Source organism: Strix aluco, chromosome 3, assembly GCF_031877795.1.
Source record: "Strix aluco isolate bStrAlu1 chromosome 3, bStrAlu1.hap1, whole genome shotgun sequence".
Taxonomy (NCBI): Eukaryota; Metazoa; Chordata; class Aves; order Strigiformes; family Strigidae; genus Strix; species Strix aluco.
In genome coordinates this window covers 112,293,401-112,314,991 of record NC_133933.1, presented here as the reverse complement: position 1 = coordinate 112,314,991, position 21,591 = coordinate 112,293,401, and the positions used below count along the sequence as shown (strand labels likewise).

General features: G+C 38.1%; 1 protein-coding gene across 11 annotated transcripts in view; it reads left to right on the top strand.

Annotated features, from left to right (window-relative positions):
• MYT1L (myelin transcription factor 1 like) overlaps positions 1-21,591 on the top strand; it is a 314,269-nt gene that overhangs the window by 186,071 nt on the left and 106,607 nt on the right. The gene's annotated exons all lie outside the window — the stretch shown is intronic.

Sequence of the window (21,591 nt, the reverse complement as noted above, 5' to 3'; positions counted from 1 at the left end):
ACTGAGCGCAAACTGGCCTATGTTGTTTACTGAATGTTATTTACTGAGTAGACGTGAATGACGGTTTTAGAAATATTACACCCTGCTGTGTTGCTAGGCATTTAGCATTTTTTAATAAAAAACATCATATACCAAATAGATGCCTATGGTTTGCCATGTAAATAGGTATGTAGACACATCATAAAAATCCTAACTAGATTCCATTAAAAAAATACTGATTACATGCTGTGGCCTATTTTAAAAGCTTCTTAACATCATAGTTAAATTTTTTTCTCAAGTAACAAAAGCAATTAGATTCTGTAATGCATTAATCACTTGCCAAATACCACATGCTTCAGAATGAAACACAAATTTTAACAAATAAGAGCCCTAAAAAGAATCTTAAACTGGTAGAGTGACACTGTGTATATTAATTTAGGAATCTTTTAATGCATATATCAGTGCATATTTTAAAACAGATAAAGCCATTGTATAGAAATTAAAGCAAAACACAATCTTAGTCTGAAACAATATGCATCAAATTTCAGTGAAGGATGAATTGTTAAGGCCAAATGATAAACCCTTCAGATTTAAAATGGAAATACTGATAAAGCTCTCGTTGTATCATGAATTTCAATTTGATTGCTGAAAATAAGAATTCAGATGAAATGAACCAACTTAAACATTTAATCTACCAAGAATTTTACATGCCTTTTCTTCAGTTAATATTGCATTTGTAAGGGATTTTTTTTTTGCATTAATCACTGATACAATGTCTTGCAAAAAGAAGCTAGTCTCAAAAATGAAGAGGGATCATAAAATAATGTTTGGATCTATAATGTATGAATTGTCCCTAACCTTATAAAATATATTACATTTTAATTTTCTACTAAATTTCTTGATATCACCAGTTCTTTGTTGCTTTACTAGTCTGTCTCTGTTTCTATTACATTATACAGATAGAATTGTTTTGACCATCTTTTAATTTTTAAACATGAGATTTGTCATTTCATACAACAGATTTGAATTTATAAATACCTTAGAGTTTAGCATTGCTGTTTTGATTAAGAAAAGCCCCACATACCCTCATATTGCCTTGGCATTATATACTGTAGTTTAGTCATCTATATTTTAGAACAGAGTGAGTGAAATAATTCAGGCTCCCAAACTTCAAAATTAAAAGACTCAAACGTCTTTCTCTTATTAGAAAATTATTGAATTTCTGTGGCTTGTTGTGCCATATTTCTTATTCAAATTTTTTCATTTCATATACCTTTTCACCCACCAGTTTGATTGCCATGGCTGCAGCCGTGGGTGAATAATTGCCTGTCTTCACAGGAGCATGTTCTGGAGCTAAAGTCGAGTGCTTGCTTCCTGATGTATGCCTCATTTGGATTCTGCCGACAGCCTAGGGGCTGTATTATTCATGCCTTGACAGATAGCACTCACTAAAAGCATTGGAACAGGGCCAGGTACTGGCAGAGAGATAGTGGAGCATTGCAACTTGCAACTGAGAGGAGCATCTATAATAGAAAAGAGAGAAATCCTCATACCTCCCTTTTACTGGTCTCACTTTGATGGAGAATTCATTTGCATCAAAATAAAATACCCTAAAAATAAATACATTTTTTCTAAACCACGCTTGAAAGTTTAACACAATTTTCCACATTTAATTGCAAAGCTGATTTTAATTAGTAAGGCCCTGCATGTGAAAAATGAAGATTCACTTGGGTGAGTGTAACACATTGCAGTGTCTGCTGAATGCTCTAATTAATGTATGGCTGCTGTACAACAGGGTGCACTGTGGGATATTTATGAAAAATTCTGTGCACGCAGCCAGTCTATCTGTATTTTAGTTCTTGAATCCACAAGAATAAATAACTTTTCCCCCTTTATTCTTTATGAGACATCATTGTGCATGCCATCACTTCATCCATAAACTTTATGGCATGCCTGTCCTTTTTACTATTTGTCAACGACATTATAAATCAGAAGCCAGGACATACATATTTTAACATTAATTTGATAGCAGAGCATGGCTGCATGCTGTGCAGAACCCGAGGTCCATTGATGCATTTGTGTTAAAGCCTAACCACAGAACAGTGAGATCCTTCTTGTTTCTTGCTTTTACGATACTGTGAAAAATCCCACTGAATGCTGGAAGTATAGACAAATGTATATTTGTTTCTCTCTAAACTGATAGTCAACCTTTATTATAGTGATAAATAATGATAAAATGATTTACTGGATATTAACCTAAGGAAAAACTCTACTCTGACACTGCCTGTGCAATTTAATTCTATTTCATTTAATGGTATATTTGCTAAAGATTTTCGTAAGTTGCGGTAAATACCAAGAATAATATTATAAATGTATTTTATATAATGTAATCCACCATTCAGGGTTTGTAAATAATGTTAGTAAATGAAGCTTCACTGCTTTGTTAAATCCAGCTAAAGAGAAACAAGTATGTAAATAAATAAATAAATAAAATAAGTGAAAGAGTGTAGGGATTTTCAAACAGAACACTGCAAACAATAAATAAATGTGCTGACAGAGAATCCATAATGTATTAGAGGTCTGTATTGGCTGCTGTCTGGATTCAGCAATATATCCTTTGTCTGATTGTTGATTAATGATTAGAAAGGTGCAAAGTTGGGTCTGAAACATCAACCAAATATACACCAGGAATTGGCATGTGACTGCATGCTCATGGCCATTGTCTAGAGGTGACTACACAAAGTAACCACAGTTCAATTCATCCTATCACCACCTGGATTGGGGATAGCAGTTTACGTGGCAGCAAGTTGCAGGATCTGCATGTGCCAGGAGTACTAGCCTATTAAAGGGTGGGGGGAGAAATAAAATCAGAGACAGGAGCATGGAGAGTGCTGACCCAACTGTGCAGCAACAGCAAACAGCAGATTCGGGATGTGCTTTCTGCAGTGGGTCCCCAGGCTTGTATGTTGCTGAAATGCTATGCTCATGTCTTCCAAATGGCAGGTGCTGGGCGTATTTCTCATGCAGCAGTTCACTTACAGCCACAGTGTTTTCTGTGGAAGGATCTGTCTGGAGATGTTGCCATCATCCACAAAATAAATGAAGACCATGAAGAAAGTATGGGAAAAAAACAAACAAACAAACAAACAAACAAAACCCCCATAACATCCAGTAATACTGGGGAGATAATTTCCCCAGCAAGATCCTGGAAGTAGCTATACATATTTTTCCTTTGTCTATGGGAAATTTATTTGGTTGGCCTGGTAGCTTTGCTGAGAACCTTGTGTTCTCTTAGGAGAGGAATAAATCGTTTGAGGTTGCATAATTTGTGCTTTTCATAATGAAAAAGAGGATCTACAGAGTTGATCCGCACATGATGGGCAAGACTTTTCATCTCCCTATGCCTCTGTTTCCCCACTTGTAAACAGAAAAAGAATTACAGGCATCTTAAGATGTAAAGACAGAAGCATATATGGGGGATTATTGCAAACACAGGGCCCAAAACTCTGTCTCTGATATTTATCTGGTATTTAAATAAAGATCTGTTAAATGACCACTGATGTCAGAGGAAGTCTAACCTTACATTTCAGTGCTGTTTGGATCAAAACATTTTTCTGGAGGATAGAGCAAAATTAACTAATTTGTAATGATAAGTCAATTTTACATTTAGAGTCAGTTCTAGTTTCCCGATTTCATAATTTGTGAATTATTTCTGTAAAAATATTGATTCCGAGGTTTAAAAACATGGCAGTATTTAAGAAATCTGTTTATTAACGTGTATTTTAGTGATAATGCCGTCATGGTTATTAGCCTTACACTAAACCAGAAAAGCCATGAGCAACATTGTGCATTGGGTTTAGGGTACTATGGAGCTGCCTGCATCCTCCTACCAACAGTTATTCTGAGCAGCAGCATAGCTACTGTTTGTGCAGTTGAAAAATGGCCTGTGGATTGGAGCATCCCAAGTCAGGGCTTTGAAGACAGTAGAATTTACTGGTCAATACTGGCAGCTGGATAGACAGGGAACCCAATCTTGTTCCTTGCTCCAGTTTCCACACCAACACAAATAGCATAGATGACTTTGAAAAAGTCTTATCCATAGGTGGCACTGATGCTATCAGGGAATAGTGTTGCCCTGCACCTTATTCTTCAGCTCAGTGAAAATGATCTGAACTCTGCTAGAATCATCAAAAAAAGAGGCGGGGGAAATCATATAAGTAAAAAATAAATAAAGTTCTAGTTATCCTTTTCTTTCAAATATTAATATTTTATGAGATCAGGCACCCTAATTATTACTTGGGCTAGCAGAAGAATATGAAGAAAACAAGAAACAAACCCAAATATGAAGGAACCAGAAACCAGGGTCCAACTACCTTCTGCATGTTCTAAATCACTAAACCGTGCTAGCAGAAAAATCCACATAGATGTATATGTAGAAATAGGAGAGAAATGAGGCAAAAAAAGTAAAGAAGTGAGAAAACAAAATCTAGGTTGTAGGAAAAAAGAGAAAAAAAATTATTTTCGCAGGTTCTTTCCTGCTAAAAATACACTATGATGTGTCTTTAAAGACTTCTATTGAAGTCTTTCAATAAGTTGAGACAGCCCTTTCAAAGACATCACTTCTTATTAGTCGTTGATATTAAGTACTGCTTCTAGTGGTGTCAGCTCAGGACAGGGAAAGGAGAGGTACTCCTGAGCCATCTTTGATGACAATAATAAATCTAAATAAATACATTCACAATACAGAATCAAATGTACAGGGGATAGATAGCTCCTGAAGACACCCTCAGCACTATACAGTTTAGGACACAGTAAGCAATGATAACTTCAACCAGATGAGTGGACCTACCAAGTTAGTTTCCTGGCTACTCACCTGAATCACCTTCCCAAGAAAATCTTGAAGCTTACTGATTGCATGAAAAAGGATTGCAGAACCTAATGTCCTTTTGTTATTTGCAGACACCAGCAGCACCACACTGTAGGTACTCATGGAGGAGTGGAAAAGGCGTATAAGCCTAAGAGAAGATATTCCCGTGATTGAAGTTAGACCTGTGTCTTAAATCTATGATTGATAATGAAATTTGTAATACTATAAAGACAAATGAAACAGGACAGGATATGATCGACTTTAAATGCCAATACCAGCCATTTAAAACAGCTTTTTTAAGTTCAGTTCCCTGGGGCTGGGACAGATTTCTATGCCATCCATTTTTTTATTTAAAGTAATGAGCAGGCCACTAAATTGAATGAACAAGTAGTGGATGAATGCTTTCTCTCCAGTTGATACTTGTGAAAGAAATTCACCAATGATACGCACCTGCTACTGTTTTTCAACCTCATAATGTCTCCAGGAGAAAATCTTACCAGTACTTTGTGAACAGGGAATAGTGTTCAGATTAAAGGCTAGAGCTAAAAACTGGCGTGCGTTCCTACTTTAAGTGACCGAGTCCAAATGGTGGACCCTCATCATCCCTCCCTTATTTTGTGTCTAACTAACTCTGAAGTCAAAGTAGAACTGTACTTTTAACATTAAGCTTGTCCAGATTTCTAGGGTTCTGCCAGGAAATGTTTATTTGGGCACTTTGATACCTATGTTATACTAAGTAAGTAGCATACTTAGTACATCTCTAATCTTTTATCTGCTTGCTTATGTGTAGCAAGTGTTTTTAAAATCCTCCAATTTCACAGAATCACAGAATCACAGAATCATCTAGCTTGGAAATGACCTTGAAGATCATCTAGTCCAACCGTTAACCTAGCACTGACAGTTCCCAACTACACCATATCCCTAAGCGCTATGTCGACCCGACTCTTAAACACCTCCAGGGATGGGGACTCCACCACCTCCCTGGGCAGCACATTCCAATGCCTAACAACCCGTTCTGTAAAGAAATACTTCCTAATATCTAGTCTATCTATCTACCTAATATCTAGTCTATATATCTACCTAATATCTATCTTTGTGAGCTGTAAAAACATGGCATTCACCCACTATTTTATTATAGGACACGTTTCTCTCATCTTCTGGGGACTGACTATAAGATGTCAGGGTGCTTGAATTCTCTTTCCTTGATCTCTTCTGCTTTTATGGACAATAATGATCAGGCCCAGTCAGCATGGGTTTATGAAAGGCAGGTCCTGCTTGACAAACCTGATCTCCTTCTACGACAGGGTGACCTGCTTATTGGATGAGGGAAAGGCTGTGGATGTTGTCTACCTTGACTTTAGTAAGGCCTTTGACACTGTTTCCCACAGCATTCTCCTGGCAAAACCAGCTGCTCGCGGCTTGGATGGGCACACGCTTTGCTGGGTAAAAAACTGGCTGGATGGCCGGGCCCAAAGAGTTGTGGTGAACAGAGTTAAATCCAGTTGGCGGCCGGTCACAAATGGTGTCCCCCAGGGCTCGGTTTTGGGGCCACTCCTGTTTAATATCTTTATTGATGATCTAGACGAGGGGATCGAGTGCACCCTCAGTAAGTTTGCAGATGACATCAAGTTGGGTGGGAGTGTTGATCTGCTCGAGGGTAGGGAGGCTCTGCAGAGAGACCTGGACAGGCTGGAGCGATGGGCTAAGGCCAACTGTAGGAGTTTCAATAAGGCCAAATGCCGGGTGCTGCACTTGGGCCACAACAACCCCCAGCAGCGCTACAGGCTTGGGGAGGAGTGGCTGGAGAGCTGCCAGTCAGAGAGGGACCTGGGGGTGTTGATTGACAGCCAGCTGAACATGAGCCAGCAGTGTGCCCAGGTGGCCAAGAAGGCCAATGGCATCCTGGCTTGTATCAGAAATAGCGTGGCCAGCAGGGACAGGGAAGTGATCTTACCCCTGTACTCGGCACTGGTGAGGCCGCACCTCGATTACTGTGTTCAGTTTTGGGCCCCTCACTACAAAAAGGACATTGAATTACTTGAGCGTGTCCAGAGAAGGGCAACGAAGCTGGTGAAGGGTCTGGAGCACATGTCGTACGAGGAGCAGCTGAGGGAACTGGGGTTGTTTAGTCTGGAGAAGAGGAGGCTGAGGGGAGACCTCATCGCCCTCTACAACTACCTGAAAGGAGGTTGCAGAGAGCTGGGGATGAGTCTCTTTAACCAAGTAACAAGCGATTAGACAAGAGGTAATGGCCTCAAGTTGCGCCGGGGAAGGTTTGGACTGGATATTAGGAAGTATTTCTTTACAGAATGGGTTGTTAGGCCTTGGAATGGGCTGCCCAGGGAGGTGGTGGAGTCCCCATCCCTGGAGGTGTTCAAGAGTAGGGTCGTCATCGCGCGGAGGGATATGGTGTAGTTGGTAACTGTTAATGTTGGGTTGATGGTTGAACTGGATGATCTTCAAGGTCTTTTCCAACCTAGACAATTCTGTGATTCTGTGATATCCAAAAGGAAGAGGGAAAGATATAGTTTTGCAACTTCAAACAGTCACTTGGAGAGAGAAGAACCCTATTTCCAGTCCCAGCATTAGCACTTCATATAGAAGACAGACACTCATTTTGGATAGGAATGGAATGAATCCTTCACTGATAGCAAAGGACATGCAAATATTTTTTTTTTGTATGAAGTATTAGAGAAGTGGGCACTCTCAAGCCAGATTACTATAAAACCTGTTGAACAAGCAGTTTTCTGAGACGTATAATATGAAGCTTGTTACCCCTGTCAAAAGAGGATACTAAACACAACTTTCTCACATGTTTCTGTATGTTCTAGATTAGATAATGGCTAAGGCTGGGATCCTGATTCCTCCTCTGACCATCTCTTAGTCAAAAGACTGGGTTAATCTCTGTTTGTGAAAGAAAAAGGAAGGTTTAAAGTGATTAACTGCAGGAGCAGAAATCCCCCACTACAGAAAATACTTTCCTCTAGCCTGGTTTACAGTGTCTAAATTCTGCTGTGTGTTAAATGTCTACATGTCCCTAGGTATTAGAAGAGGAGCAGACATACCTCACTTGGATGTTAGAATTTCACTGTGCAGCTATGCACAGAAACTGAGAGCTGTAATGCATTTGCTCCCTTCGTAAACTAGCAGTTCGTGACTCTCTGCTACCACACAAGAAATTTACATCACAGCCAGAAGTTGAGTCATGCCTCTGAATTCTACTCCAATGTCTTTTGCTTTAGACCATCGTTCTTATATTAAAAGTTAATTTATACAAAGATGAGCAAGTGATTTCTTGTTATTGGGTAGTTGCAGGAACAATAAGAATAATGTGCTAGAGTTATTGATACACTGTTTAATGTAGATCTTGCTTGGGCATGTTTTCTTCCAGGATGATCAATGAGGATTTACAGTTTGTTGGCTCTTAGTGACGATAAGGACTACTTCAGGAGAAGGGGACAAGCAAATATCTGAAACAAGAGGATATGTCATATATACCATGACATATATCATGAACATTCTCTGTCTTATAGATGTTTGCATGTCACTAACCACCAAACAAAAAAACTTTTTTTGAAACTTATTTCTCAGAGAATTCTCTAGATATCCCATACTTTGTAAAAGGAAGTAGAAGATGCAAAGTCCCAACTAGATGGATGGCTACAGTAACTGTATTTTATGGTCATAAAGCTTTTTCATCTGTTAATTTTAAAACATTTCACAAATGTTAACGCAGTACCCGCAGTGCATTTTGTGATGTTAAGTATGTGATTTCTAATGACACTAAACATCATATTGCTTATGATGTTGTAATACATTCACAATAGCACATTGACTCACAAGACTGGTCATGGCAACATTTTAACCAGCACACATTTATAGTGCATAGGAGTTTGGGATGAAAAGTAAAAAACGTAAAAGATTGTTTATCTGTCTGAAAATGTAGGAATAATTCTGACAGAATGTAGTTGCATGACTTTATTTTGAGCAGTGCTTTGAAAATAACATTTCTAGTTCTTAAAACACAGACACTTAGCTCTTCTTTTTAATTCCACGTGACATAAGGTGTTACCAGCTTTACAGTCTTCTGTCCCACAATGGCGAATTTGTTTTAGTGCTACTGGCAAGGAAAGTGTACTACTTTCTGAGTCATAGTACTGTCTCTGCAGCACCTAGGTGTTCCTTGGCAATACTGACGTACTCAGAACTGACGTGGCCTGGCTTTGCTTAACTTGTGAGACCTAAAGAGATCACACAGAAAGACGGACTCAGAAACTGAGTCAGAGTTATAAAATAAATATCATGTTAGAAAGAATGCAAACAAATTCTGACTACTGTGTTAACTTCATCTTAGCAGTCAAGCTTGCTGCTTCCAGTTGTTATTAAAAGGATGTAGGAGGAAGGACTGAACAGTTAAAATGGCACTGACTAAAAGTGGAACCACTTATTTAAAATGTCAGCATTTAAGTAAAACTATAAAACAGAGAAAACATTTAGCTTTTTCTAACTACTATAATTTTGGTTGTTCATTGAAAATTATAGCAGTCAGATTTAGAAATCATAGTCTAGTGGACAGCTTGGGTAGAAGCACAGAACTATAATGGTTTAGATTTGCTAGTAGCTTTTTTTTTTTTTTTTTTACTTTTTAGGTATACTGTGAATTAAACTGTTCTCCTCTGTAAGTAGGAATAGAATTTAATTCCTCTTACACCAGGGCACTTTGTAATTACGTTGTTCTAGAACTCTGTAAAAGAAAAAACCTCCCCAGGAATATGAAAATGTATTGGCTGGTCTGAAAAACAGAGATGATACCAAACTCCCTATTTTTTAAGCCATAAGAAAATTTAGAATCATCTGGTGAAGAGTCAGGAAAGATCTACCTACTGGCTACATTACAGTATAGCTTTGCATGATATCAGATAATTTGAAGTGACATCATACCTATGCAGTTTATCATCCCTACTTTCAAAACCTTGTAGGTATTTTGGACACTAAAATGTTCTATGATACTAGCATACCTTCCATTTAGTACACTTACCTTTCAATTAGAGATGAGATAAAAGTTTTCCACTATTAAATTTCTACATTTGTGATTTTTCACATAAAGCATTTCAACAAATAAATCAGAATATAAACACAAACTTCTGGAGCACAATTTAAGTAGATCTTAGGTACTGAAATTGAAGAGAAGGATCCACAAAAATTCTAATTCTGTAGTTGATCAAACTTGTAACAGAAAACGTATTTGTGTATACCCAGAGGTGCTGCCAGCTTAGCTAAACTGTGCTGCTCAGTGCTTTCTACATGCCAAAATGTCTGAGATTTGCAGACTGCAGGTAGCTATACCAACATCCTCTGATCCAGTAGGCACAGCAGGCATTCTCTGCTCACCTAACGTGCAGGGACAGCTCTGATTTCTATAGACAGCGTAGCAGTCACATCCCCTTTCACTGAAAAATTCCTTGAGAGTGGTACATCCTGGACCAGCAGTGGGAATGCTACCTCAGGAAGCAACATACTGCTTTGGTTTCTCCATCAGCCTGAGTGGGCCAAGCATGATGTTAATTTTCAAGCCAGAATTGTACCAAAATGATGACAGGCGAAGACTGACTAGGATGAGGCTGCCTTCTGTTCCAGCTGTTGAAGCCAGGCCTGTGGACAGAAAGGAGCATGATGTTTTTACAGAGAACAGCAAAATAGAGAGAAAAGCTAGTTTGATGGTTAAAGGACTTTTGTAGAGGAACCAGATTTGGAGCCATAACAGGTTGATCAGGTTCAAAAAAAAAAAAAAAAGAAAAGAAAAGAAAGGGTCTTCCATTTTTTTGACAATTGTTTCAATCTGAATTTTTTTAAAAAAGACAGAGTACAGTACCACACTGCCTGTATCTAAACAGAGCAATAAACTAGCCATCCATACTACAGGCATGATTTTTATACCTGCATCGAAAGTGTCTTTTTGGATTATGAGTCATATTTTGAAGATGATATCAAGAGTCAAAGTTGCAAGTATGCAGACATCAACAAGAAAGAGAGAAGTGATTTTGGAAGCATTCTTTTTGTGGTACTTCATATTTCTTAGTGTAGATATACCACAATGTGCTTGCTATAGTGACTCCCAGGCTTATACACCTATATGTTACCACTGGGGAATTTATTCACTTAGTCATCTAAACTTAAGTACTTTAAAGTTAAGTGTGATGACATTTAATGCTGCCACAACTATTCCTATTATAGATCTGTGCCCCAAATATATAGTGACCATTTTTAAAAGTGACTAACACATTGCTACCGAATTTCAATGAGACATAAGTGTTAAGCATCAAATGCCTCAAACTATTCAAAAAATTAAAAGTAGTCTTTGAAGTGGCATACACTTTCTAAAAAGTTGCCTTTTATCTTTTAAAACTAAAGAATCTGTTCCTCTTCTTGCCATCTTCCTGCTACACACTTCTACTTCCAGCCATTTCCCAAATTTACTCTTTGGTCCTTGGACAGTACATCATTCTGGACCTTTCACTATTCAGCTGTTGACTCTTGCTACCTTTCCTGTCCGTGCGTCTTTAAAACTGAGCAGCTGAACTTCAGAGAAGGATAACTGCCACATTTCCCTGTGAAATCTAGCCATAGGAGGTATATTGGCAGCAGATTTTCAATGGAAACCGCCATTTCCACCCACAACCCAGCTGCCACATTTAAATCATGCTGTGTGGGGCTTCCACTCCCTTGGGAGGCTATTTTCATTTTCCTTCAGAGACTCTTCTACAGTCTAATGGAACTCACTGTCAGCTATAAAAAGTAACATTATATGCCGTAGTATTTTTTTTTTTTTAATCGTGATATGAGTCAAGTTGGAGCCTCACTATTCTGGACGAGAATGTGGTGGAATTCAGTTAGATTTTTTTTCCCCCCTGAACAGACATCCTTTCTTTCATCAGATGTATCAAAAAAGGCCAGATTAAGGCAAAACCATTTAGGCCCATATCTAGACGTTTGGCTTTTGGAGTCATGTGATTAAGCCAGTAGGTAAGCTTTCATTTTTAGACCAGAGTATTTCTAATTCTTCTAATCATGGGGAAAAAAAAAAGGTGAAAAAAATGAACTCAAGAAATACAGTTTTGTCCTTTGAGTCTGCCGGCAGCTTGAACCAACTTCTTTACAAAAGGTGAGCTTGTATCTTAGTGAAAATACTACCTGCAAGATCCCCTAATATTACAACAAAGCAACTTCTATGTGCTGCAGAAGGAGACTAGTTTGGCAAATACATACTTTTCAGGGTATAAGTCTTGGCAGGGGGCAGGGGTTGTGCAGTGGCATTTTCTCAGAGAGGAGAATGATGATCCACAATACCTGCCTTGTACTTGCATGCAGTGGAAGGACGTATGCCATTATTTTTGTGTCTCCTGATGGATGTGCCCCATTACTGTCACATTGAGCAAAAGTTAGGGCAGGAGAATTGTGTAGGTCTAGAACCCCAGATTGGTCTAATGCATCTCTGATAGGAACTGCTAATAGCGACTCTAATGGCTGTTGAAAATTATATAATACTGATACAGCTTTGCAAGAACAAAGAACATAAAGTCTTGGTTATAAGTTTGTGCTTGTAAATTTGTATGCAGTAGTAAACTGTCAGGCACAAAAGCTAGTGTCAAAATTTTGTCCTAGAAATCAGGGTCATGGAGGTATAATGATAAAGGTATTTTAGAAATCCTCTTTATAAACAGATTTTTATGGTAACCTTTTTGGTGCAGAGCCCACTAAGAAAGAAATCACCCTTAAAAATTAATATGGAGGATAAATTTTCAGTTCCTTCATAATAATGTTTGCTAAACACATATTAATAATGGTTAACATTTGTATGAAGTATGAAGAGACCAATTCTAGCTGCAGCTCCATAAACGTAGAAAGAATGATGTCATTTCTAGTATGTTTTAGAATAACCATGTGTTCTCAGTGTTATGGAAAGGCACAATCTTTTTGCTTTTTTTTCAAAATAGGAAGATTTAAACATCTCAGTCCTCTAACAACCAGAATTTAGAATATTTCACACTTGAATGACTCCTAACCAACCGTGCAAGACAAAGAATGGTATCCTGTAGTTTATGCTGGAGGTGAGAATCCAGTACAGAAGCACTGAAGTGGTTGCAGCTTGTATCACCTTGTTTTTGTAATTTTTTCCTGTAATTTCAGATGTTTACTGATGACAGTGTTGTGTTAGAAGGCTGCTCCACAGTATTATTCTTTTCCATTGGTTATATTCTGTAGCCATTAGCTTTTTGGATCAAGTAAGATACTTACTGCTATATTTACAGGAAAATTGGTGTATCGTATTTCTTAATTCTGTGCCATATATCATTCTCAATTAAAATTAAGTTGGGAGCCAGTGCTATTGTGTATCTATGTAGAGATGGTGGGAAGAGTGTTTGTGGTAGGAATCAGTAGCTGATAGTCTCATTATAGTAGCCCTACATTAGAGATCTGATAAAATGACAGAGTACTCTATTACTCAATACTGAAGTACATGCTAGAATGATAGTTTGACCTGCTGTGGTGTTGTTAAATATGATCTATCGAGTCTGTGTCTAAGGGTGTTGATTCCACAAATATGTATCTAACCATGCTGTTAAATGATTGATGGTATAACTACATGAATCGCCTTTGATTTCCAGCAGTTTATTTCCCTTGAATGCTTGAACTTAGCATGCTGAATTCCTTAAAAGCAATTATGTTTAAAAGATTGAAATAGAAAGATTTCATATAATGTCCGAGGCTCAAACATTGTGACTATGCAAAGATCTTTTGTAACTCATAGATGCGCTCTTGTAGTGTATTCTATCCCTTTCAAATTGGTGAATGATTCATTATGAACTTTTCCCATTTTATGATAACATATTATCATGAAAAATAAATAAATTGGAACCTGCCCTGCCTTCTACCTGTAAACAGAGTTGTCACTACCGCTGAGGCTGAAAACAGAGGATACTCACAAGTCTGGACATCTTGGCAGCTCTAGATGCTGCTTTGATTTAGCTCAATGTAGCCAACCTCATTTTTGTCTGCATGTAGAAAAATAGAGGGTTTTCTTTCCCAATGTTTTTCTTCCAGTTTAGATTTTTGAAATAAATGTAGACTTCAGGATTTTGAGTTAGTGCAGAAGTCAGTGTCCATTGAGTTAGTGCAGAAGGGGTCGCTGGCTTTGTATGTTCCCATTTTTACGTGTCTGAGTGTCTAAATCAACATTGAAGTGTGTAGAATCAATAGCCACTTAGCAAAACTTGATTATATGCATTTCATCTAATGAATCAATATGAGTCATTAAACCTGTGCTCTTTGCACTATCCTAGTTTCTTTGATCAGTCCCTGTATTCAGGGGTCTGGCAACAAGGCATAATCAGTTGTGGCTTCCGGCTCTTGAATGCACAGTTAAGTTGGGTATCTGCAATCCAGAGTGCAGCTATAGCATTTGTCTGACATGGGATCATGCAGGTCGGCTTGAGAACATAGCTAAGCTATAGGGAGGAGGATTATTCATGTTAAGTGATACAGCAATTGTGGAAAGGAAAGGAGCAGGGTTTTGATTTTCTCTTTATGAAAGTATTGTGGTGCGTGGTTTTAAAATCTGCTAAGTACTATCTTTGTTGGGGATGGACATACAGTATTTAAAAAAAAAAAAAAAAAAAGAGAAAAAGGCTCAAATTCCCCTCACTTTTATGAGATTCCTAAGTGGTAGAAATATAAGTTAATCACCATTAACAACCTTTATTGTCAGTGGAGAGATAGGCAAAGTGTCTAAGAAAGGTGAGATGAATTGCCTCCCAGGAGGTTCCAGTTTCTCTGCATTGACTTATGAAGGGAGCTTAACATGACATGTATAGACTTAGCTTTTAGAAGCCTAGGGGTAGGTGAGAGATGAACCCCATACATGACATCGTAAGTCATGGGGCAATCAGATATTATATTGATTTACTTATATAAATACTTTTGAATAATCTACAACTGCAGGGCATGTACTTTGCTAACCTGTGCTGCCACGTAAGTTTTTAGTCTCATGATTTGTTACATTTATTTTTTTACATCTTGCTTTAAGTGAGCTCTTCAGGGCTGAGATTTTTCTTCTGTATTTGTACAACACCTGGAAATGCATTACTGTGCCTCATTTTTATTCACTGAAAAATTGGATTCAGCCAATTAAATAAACTTATTGTTTAAATGGGTTAATTATTGCAAAACTGAAAGTTCCCTTTCAGTTGTCATGTCTTAAGAGCACAGACTTTGGTGATGGGTGAAATGATCTCACCAGCCAGAAGGCAGATTAGCCAGTAAGTTTGCCACTGTTCATCACAGGGTTCAGTTACACCAGTTTGGAGTCTCAGTGAATCGGTGTGGGGAGGTGCTTCAGACTGCAGATGTATAGGATCTAATTAAATAAAAGATCCTCACTTTGACTTAGGTTATTGTGACTGTATTGATTACATCAAAGCTAGTCTGCTTTATTTTGTTTAAAAGTACATATTTCAATATTTGAATTTATAAAAAAAATACTTAAGTTTTGGGGTCCATCATTTACTTCAAGCACATCATTCTATTCTCATGTTATTTGTTACTCATAACTCCTTTTTGAAATGCTGTTTTTTAAAGACACTAATTTTTCTTTAGGGCTTATTTAGTTAAATAATGCTATACACGTGGGTAGATCTGCAGTATGTTTGTGGATATTCATGTGTTTAAAAAGGCTCTGAAGTGCAAAAGGATTGAGTTGGATTTTAAAGCTCTGTGAGGAAAATATTACATCTTCTACCTTTACCTTTTGGGATCCAGCATACTTCTGGGCACTTTTGTAATTTTTCTTACTGTTCCATAATGCAGTACACAAATATTTGAAACTGCAGAAGGAAAAAAGGAATGGAATGCTCTACATTTCACTCATTCCTATCAGTCAAGCTTGTACCTGTTCAGGTAAATTAAGTTTTCACTGAACTCAAGCATAGGTACATATACATACCTAATGTGAAAAGTCAACAAACTTCTATTTGGTACAAATAAATGAAGATGGTGTGCTTTGACACTGCACACATAAAAGCACTTCCTGCTTATAATAATCTGATTTATTGAACCAGAAGCAGAAGCTTGTGGGAAAGTCTGAAATACAGCAAAACTATAGATACGAGTTTATTGTATTTTAAAAGGCATTTGTTACTTTTAATTATATTTTAAATAGATAAAAACATAGCAGTTTGGACCCACTTTTACAAAAATATGTAAGCATGTAAAATGTGGATGGGAACATAGATTTTCCAAAGCACTGACTCTGAATTAGTGCCTAACTCCAAGTGAGAAGACAGGGGTGAGGGCAGTCATTCTGCAAGTTGCCTTAGATGCTGTGGTGCTTGGCAGTGCAATGGTTGCAAGAAAAATACCTAATTCTGGAACAGTATTCAAGGCTCTGGCTCAGTTGCCAGCAGGCTGCTGGAAAACAGTTTGGGGTAAGTTAGTCTTCTAGATTGGGATTTATAGCAGGCAGGATGCTAACACAGAGAATTTTAATCCAGCTGGTTGGAAGCACCAAAACCAGTGTGTCCTAGCTCTCTCTTGTAGTCTGCAATTAGCCATCTGTGTGAAGTAAAAGTTCAAAAAACTCCATGTCGTTCTTGAACTTTGACTTTTTGCTCTTCCTATTTTCTCCTCTATAGCTTAGTGATTAGAATACTCAGCAAAGATTTTTACCTTTCACAGCCTGTGAAGGTTTGACTCAATACCTCCCATATTCCAGGACAGTATGCAGGCATTATGCGGGACTTTGTGGGACAGAAAATATTCCTGACCAGTGTGGATTAGAGGGCAAAAATATTTTCCCACAAAGAAGTTTGACTCTACCGCCTCACAGTTATAACTGTCCACTGGGTTTGCTGCTCATTCCTGTAGTTATTTGGTATACTTTAAGCAGTCATTTAAATATGAATGGGAAATTATCCTCAGCTGGACGAGTTTATTCTTGCAATTGAGTAGGCAAATCGCTAGCTGGAATCATCTCTTTTTCTGAATTTATGATGCTTCTTTCATCCTATCAATTCAAGGATCCAGTTTCAACAAGAGCACTACCAGCCCTTCCTCATAATACTGCATAGTCTGCTGGGAAGGGCATGCTCCTGGAATGCAGGGAGTTCAAGCTGTAGAGTTTGGTGGAATACAAATGTTTATTTTCTGGTCAACTGCTATCAGTTGAGAGTATCAGCCTTTTAAAGCTAAAAGTAGTCACTGCTTTGAGAGTGTTTTAATGTGATGCAATGTTATGCAAGTTAATTAGGTTTGCACATTCTTTGAAGATGGATTTGTTAGAGGACTTACCTGCAAAATGCGAAAATACCTGCAAAATTTTCTCAATACCCTAAAGGTCTTCATGTGGATATATGGACTTGGAAGTTATCTAGTCCAAACCAAAAATAATACGATATCCAGTGGGACGAATGCAAATGCCTTGGGAACTTTCTGCCTGAAGCCTTAAGCAGAAGTTTGATTCCAAGCAGAGTGTTCCTAATTTGCTATCCTCAACAGTATATGATAAAATTCCATCTCAGCACCACTTCACATACTCAAGTGCTTCATTAAATGTTTTTTGATAACCTCAGTAGGTGTCTATATAGTAAATTTTTAGATTCTATTACTTACCAAGTGTTTCAGTGTATGTTACATTAAATTCTCACATGAAACAAGAAAACAATGAGAGCACTGTTGCTGGGGACACATTTAGATTGAAAAAACATTTTGTAAGATTTTCCCAAGTATTAATGAGAAGAAAATTTAAAAAAAAATAACAATCCTCAAAAAAATTATTCCAATTTAGAGCATAATATTGTTATCATCTTATTTTTCTTCACTTGGATCTTATGGCATGAGGCTTCTGAAATAATAGATTCAATAGAAGAGAGATGCAAATGAAAAAAGAAGGCTGGTAAATGTAGCAGGTGATCGGAATCACTTTATCTAAACTAGGCGTTTAAAGTTGACTGAACCTTTATTAGTCACATAAGCTCCCTTTCTAATTCATGCAGGGAAATAAGACACTCTAAGAAGAAAGTGTCCTCCAGACATAGGTGTCATGTTCCACCTTTGATGTGTTAGTTGGCATATCATGGAGGGGAGAATATTAATCAGTAATCTGATTTAGAAAATCCTTTATACTTCTCTGGTCCTATACTATGTATATTTAAAAATATATGTTTAATTGTTACAGCTTAGAAAGAATAATCATACTAATTATGCTGAAAACTATATTAAATTAGTAATAAAATACATCAAAAATCAAGTTCAACTCTGGGAAAGAAATATGTATTTCCTGAAGAAAGGTCCTACTGAATGTACCTGTGAGTAGCAGCGTCTGTTTTTTAATGGAGAAAAATTGCGTGAGAGTTTAAAAAATACCATAAATCATCTTCTAACTAAGGAGTATAAATTCATATATTATTTCTTCAATTTCTTCAATTATTAATGTCTATATGTCCTCTTGGAGCTTATCACTATGAAATTCAGCAATGCTCTTTCCACAAGAATTATTCATGACAGATTCTGAAAACCAGAGATGACTGAGACACACAGAAAAGCAGTGTGGAATATTCAAAAGTGTGTTTCAGGAAGCCCAAATATATATTTTGCTGAAAGCCAAGAGAGCTGAAGCGTGAGGGGAAAATAAGAAAAACACAGCTGACCAGGGAAATACAGTGAGCAATAAAAGAACAGATAAAGGCATGCAAGACAGATAAATCAATGGGGTCATTGCTTTGAGCAGGGATAAACAAGTCTAAAAAATAAGCAAATAAGGGGATGATCGCAAAAGGCAAAATTGGAAATGGAAAGAAAATTGCAGAAGCTATAAGGACAAACAATAACAGATTTCACAAATATGCAAGGAACAAGAGGTCAATGGAAGAAACTGTCGTCTCCGTATGCGGTCCAAAGGGGAAATTAGTGGCAGAGGCTGCTGGGAAGCTGGTGCTGCCTTCCCCTCGATGTGCTCGCCTGGGAGACCACAGGGAACATGCCAGAAACAGAGAGAAGTGTCCTGGAGGCAGAATCTGAAAAATTAATGAAACAAAGGATGAGAGTGAAACAGGTTAAGAAAGAAAAGAAAGAAAATAGGGCAGCTAAACTGTAGGCTCCAGGTCTGGTGGCCTGTTTCCCAGGTTTCTGAAAGACATGGATTTTTTTTAACTCTCCTGGACTATGAAGTCTGTAATACATGAGGTGTATATAAGCTATACGAGGTATATAGGTGAAGAGCAGAAGGAAGCCCGTGCAAGACAGTGTTTCAAATGTTTTATAAGAAAAACCCATGTAATGGTAGCTTTATAAAGTATAAATCTGAGCACAGGCAAAACCAAATTCAGGGTTGTGAAGAATCTGGTACAAACTAGTCAAGAAAGAGTTTACAAAAGCTGAGTCAGAGTTATAACATAACTGATTTCCTTGAAAAAGTGATGTATTCCCAAGTCCTTAGTTCTGAACCCAACCCTTAAAATATACAACTGTTTGTTTCTGTTAGGTGCTGATGTGTCCTCAATTTTAATTCTATGAGCAAAGGCACTGAGAATAGATAAATAAAGTAAAAAACTAACTCAAATTCACAACTTTACTTGAATAGCTGAGTTGCAAATTTAATGAGATTTATAAAAGCATCAAGGCTGATCAGGCAGCTAACTGGGACCGATTTCCATTGCCAGTTATACATTTTCGAGGGGATCCTGAATTCCAAGTAATGTCTTAGATTCTCACCAAATTTATAAAATGTTGTGTAGGAAAGCATAAGGCCATGAAAAAAAGATTAATGACCAAAAATGGCAATGACAACAATTTCTTTCTACCTTTGACCAATAATTTGTATCTAGAAAGTCATACAATTATACTTAGATGTCAAATACAAAAATTAACAATTCAAAACAAAATCAATGTATTTGTTATCCTATTATCTTTTTCCCCAGTTCCCAGACTATTGTGAATTCCAAAGGGGACTGTTTTGGGGCATCACTAGATAAAAACTTTTACAAGTATTTAGTGTTCTTAATGAAGATTGGGGTGGGGTGGGATTAATGTTCTGGCTTTAATGTGACAAAATTCAAGTTTGCATCATCTCTGGTGGCCAAAAGTTTTCACAGTTATGCATCTACTGGTGCCCTTTAGCCTTGATGGTTTTAGCTCAGAGCTGCGTGAAGTGTCATCCTTACCTCTTACAGTGTTCTAACAAGGTTATAATAAGAGCAAGAAATGAAATCCTGGGGATTTCTGGGGCTAAGCCTACTCACATCCTTGAAAATAAAGATCAGGATTTTGAGGAAAATCATTTAATGATAATGGCATTGAAGAAGCTATAGTGAGGGTAATATTCATCACAATGAGAAGGAGCAGAAACCAAGAAAGCAAGACACATCCACTCAGTAAATGTTTTCCTGTCCGCTGAAATCCCATTGAACTGATACGCGTTTCTGAAATCTGCTTGAGCCCCAGGATGTGACCACTCCTGTTTTCTAGGATGCAACCTGTTAGGCACCTAAATTAAACAGGTTTCTCTGTAATTATCCAGCCATTTTAGTGGGCACTAGACACACTCTGAAATTCCAGTTCTGAGGAAAAATTAATCTGCCTTCTCTCAGAGGTCCATACTGAGAGTTTAAATAGACAGCTCCTGAACCCCTGTAGCACCAGGGGAAGTGCCAAAATAAACCTGGTGTGATCAGAACTACAACAAACAGTGCTTCTATTTTGCCCCAGGTTTTAGGGACTGTCCAGACTGATGGAAATTGAACTCCTGTTTCTGCCCTGACTGTGATGATGTAGGATATTTTCCATGAAAATATGTCCCACCTTTCATGATTCTGAGCAGCTGGGTCCTGACCAAGAGGAGGACTCACAGGACAAGAGGCAGGACAGTCATTTGGCAGCGAGCAGCAGTGGTGACCTAGGGACAAGGATTTCTGCCTTATTTATAGGTTTTACACTGAAGCATCTTTGGATCAAAACATAGTCCAAAGAGAAAACACCAGATGCTTAGGCCTCCTCCTTTCCCAGGTTTAGGGCTCTTAAAATTAGTGAAGGTTTGGGCTTCTGCTCGCCTGGTGTGTGTATCAGCCAGTTTCTTGCAGCCAGCTGCAGAGGGGCTCACCTTCTAGAAGAGGGTGCTTTTCCCCAGGACAGCTATGTGACCTGCTGGATGGAGCATGGTCCTGGGGTCTGGAGGATGTGGGTCTAGTCATAGGTCAAAGGGTAATGGCTTTAAACTGAAAGAGGGTAGATTTAGATTAGATGTAAGGAAGAAGTTCTTCACTGTGGGGGTGGTGAGACACTGGAACAGGTTGCCCAGAGAAGTTGTGGCTGTCCTCTCCCCGGAAGTGTTCAAGGCCAGGTTGGACGGGGCTTTGAGCAACCTGATCTAGTGGAAGGTGTCCCTGCCCATGGTAGGGGGGTTGAAACTAGATGATCTTTAAGGTCCCTTCCAACCCAAATCGTTCTATGATTCTATGATTCTATTCCCCCTCTAGCCTGCATCATTAGGCCTCAACTTTGGTATCGGTGTCTGGAAACTAATATCCCGTTAGGACTGCTACCCTGTACCCACTCCCAAGTGAGGAGGATTGGAATCTGGCTAGATGGAGGTACTTAAAATTTACTCAGTATTTCATGATAGTGTTAATGGAGGGAGGTGTTTAATTTAAGCATGCTGGATTAGACTTTAAAGACACCTATAGTCCTTACAAAAAGAG